This window comes from Nannospalax galili, unplaced genomic scaffold, assembly GCF_000622305.1.
Source record: "Nannospalax galili isolate Female #2095 unplaced genomic scaffold, S.galili_v1.0 scaffold540, whole genome shotgun sequence".
Classification (NCBI taxonomy): domain Eukaryota; kingdom Metazoa; phylum Chordata; class Mammalia; order Rodentia; family Spalacidae; genus Nannospalax; species Nannospalax galili.
Genome location: NW_008348613.1, coordinates 3,450,442 through 3,453,769, shown reverse-complemented (window position 1 = coordinate 3,453,769; position 3,328 = coordinate 3,450,442). Strand labels below are relative to the sequence as shown.

Genomic DNA, 3,328 nt, shown 5'->3' with positions numbered 1-3,328 from the left:
TGTCGTTCTAGGGCTAGCTGTTCTTTTAATAGAGCCACTTCATTTCTTAATTGGGTGACAAGGGGAGAAGTGGGGAATGCCTCGAGGGCAGGTAAAACTGTTGGGAGAGGGTAAGGAGGAGCCGGAGAGTGCACCTCCGATGGAGCCGTAGGCACAGTGCCAGACTGAGGTGTCGTGACATCAGTGCTGGATTTAGAGTTAGGCTTTGATTTAACATGTTTAGGATTTGGAATCTTAGAACATGTCTCTGGTGACGTTTCCTCGTCACTCTCAAGGGAGATAAGGTCTATCTCCTTAGGGGAAGTTACTTTATCCCCAGGAGGCTCCGAAGGGGGCCTTTGTAAGAGGCCGGAAGGGGGCCCTTGTAAGAGGCCAGAAGGGGGGCCTTGTAAGAGGCCCGAAGTTTGCTTTAAGGCAGCCTCCGTAGAGGTTTCATTTGAATCTATTAGTTCCCTGATTAGGTTCCAGTAGGAAAAGGCTGTAACAGGAATTTTCTCGGGTCCAAAGACCTTATAGTAATCTTCTAAAGCATTTTTTACTCTTTTCCATCCTTTAATATCTATTATTCCTTCTTGGGGGAACCAAGGACAGGTTTCCTTAATAAATTCAAAGAACCGAAATAAATCCTCTATTTTAACCTTTACTCCTCGCATCCGTAAGGCATCCTGCAATTGCCGAACATAAATTTCGTGCCTGCTTAATTCTTGTCCCATAATCAGACGCCGATACTTACTTCTGGTTGTAGCCGAGGCAGGTTCCCGCGGCGTGTCCAGAGTGAATTGTTGCGGAACGTTCCTTGGGGGCCGTCTTCTTCCCACTCTGGATCCTCCGTATCCAGCCCTCACGCTGGGCGCCAGATGTCCCGACCCGCAGGACAGTCAACGTGGGTTTCTGGAGGGAGGAGAGGGGACGGAAAGGGACAAGGGATGCGAAGAATGGAGACAAGACAGGCTTTCTGATCAAGTCTCATTTAATGAACATTCACACAAAGTGGGAGGAGGGAGGAGAGGGGGAAGTTGGCAGGGAAAAATCCATTGAAGTAGGGCAATTCAATTAACAGAATGATTATCACAATAACACCACACCAATTGGTCATAGAGTAAATTCCATAGTAACACCAATATAGCAAGTAGCAAGTTATAAATCAATTAAGAGGTTACACTTGTATGATTACAGAGTAATACCAAAGTTTCTTAGCAATTACATGAGAGGAGTCTCGAGTCTCTCAGGCGTTAAGTGCCCAGGTTAGAACAACATGTTTGTGAGAGGCTTTCAAGTATAGTCATCTGGTTAATCTCAAACCAGGCCAGCCTTGATGTCTGAAAAACAGCTTTGCCAGGTCTTGCTAAAAAACAGCTTTGCCAGGAATCAGGTCTTGCTATTTCCTGGGGTAGGGGCCTATGGCTCCCGACACCTAGTCTTCTCTTCCTCAATCAACCAATCATAGGGCACACCCAATAAAGCCATAGGTGCATGCTTGAGAACAAAAGGCATCGTAACAGGAGTAGGAACCACAGGCATTTGGGCAACTTCTTCATGTAACTTGCTTGTGCCCTCCGGGCCTGCTCGAGCCCAATCACGTATATACCACTTCCATTTGACAATGGACTGTTGCTGTGCACGGCCTACTTTATAGCTTGCGGGGTCAGATAACACCCAGCTCATGATGGGCAGCTCTGGTTGGACTTGGTGGTCCATTGTCTAATGTTCAGTTTCCACTAAGGCCCAATAGCAGGCTAAGAGCTGTCTCTCAAAGGGAGAATAGTTGTCTTCAGATGAAGGCAAAGCCTTACTCCAAAATCCCAATGGCCTCTGCTGTGATTCCCCTATGGGGGCCTGACAGAGACTTCAAACAGCATCTTCATCTGCCACTGATACCTCAGGCACCATCAGGTCTGCTGGATCATATGTCTCAAGGAGCAAAGCAGCTTGTACAGCAGCCTGGACCTGTTGAAGGGCCCTTTCCTGTTCCTGACCCCAGTCAAAGGTAGCTGCCTTCCGAGTCACTTGATATATGGGTTGTAGTAACACACCCAGATGAGGAATGGGCTGCCTCCAGAATCCAAACAGGCCCAGTTGTGCTTCTTTCTTGATGGAGGGAGGGGCCAAATGCAACAACTTACTCTTCACCTTAGAAGGAATGTCTCTGCATGCTCCACACCACTGAACTCCTAGAAATTTCACTGAGGTAGAAGGCCCTTGAATTTTGGTTGGATTTATTTCCCATCCTCTCATGCGCATATGCTTAACCAACAAGTCCAGACTGTCTGCTACCTCCTGCTCACTGGATCCAATCAGCATAACATCATCAATATAGTGGACCAGTGTGATATTTTGTGGAAGAGTCAGGCAATCAAGATCCCTTCGAACCAAGTTATGGCACAATGCTCAAGATACCCTTGAGCCTTGAGGCAGGACAGTAAAGGTATACTGTTGGCCTTGCTAGCTGAAAGCAAATTGCTTCTGGTGGTCCTTATGAACTGGTATAGAGAAGAAAGCATTTGCCAAATCAATAGCTGCATACCAGGTACCAGGAGACATATTAATCTGCTCGAGTAAGGAAACCACATCTGGTACAGCAGCTGCAATTGGAGTCACTACTTGATTAAGTTTTTGATAGTCAATTGTCAGTCTCCATGACCCATCTGTCTTCTGTACAGGCCAAATAGGAGCGTTAAAAGGAGATGTGGTGGGAATCACCACACCTACATCTTTCAAATCCTTGATGGTAGCACTAATTTCTGCAATCCCTCCAGGTATGTGATACTGTTTCTGGTTCACTATTTTCCTTGGCAGAGGCAGTTCCAGTGGTTTCCATTTGGCCTTTCTAACCATAATAGCCCTCACTCCACAGGTCAGGGAACCAATGTGGGGATTCTGCCGATTCCTATATCTATTCCAATTATACATTCTGGTACTGGGGAAATAACCACAGGATGAGTTCGGGGACCCACTGGACCCACTGTCAGTCAGACTTCAGCCAAAACTCCATTTATCACCTGACCTCCATAAGCCCCTACTTTAACTGGAGGCCACAATGCTTTTTAGGATCTCCTGGAATCAGTGTCAACTCAAAACCAGTATCCAATAGGCCGTGGATGTCTGATTATTTCTTTTCCCCCAGTGTACAGTTACTCTAGTAAAAGGCCGCTGGTCCCTCTGGAGAAGGATGGGTGAGAGGTGAACAGCATAACTCTTTGGTACTGTAACAAGGTCCTTCCTCAAGGGCACCTGGCCTACCCTTCATTCAAGGGGTTCTGGGTCTCTAAACTGTCTCAAGTCTGGAAATTGGTTGACTGAGGGAGATTCTCAATTCCTATGATCCAAT

The 3,328-nt window shown here is 46.7% G+C and overlaps 1 protein-coding gene across 1 annotated transcript in view; it reads left to right on the top strand.

Annotated features, from left to right (window-relative positions):
* Kcnh7 (potassium voltage-gated channel subfamily H member 7) overlaps positions 1-3,328 on the top strand; it is a 570,771-nt gene that overhangs the window by 406,315 nt on the left and 161,128 nt on the right. The window lies entirely within an intron of this gene.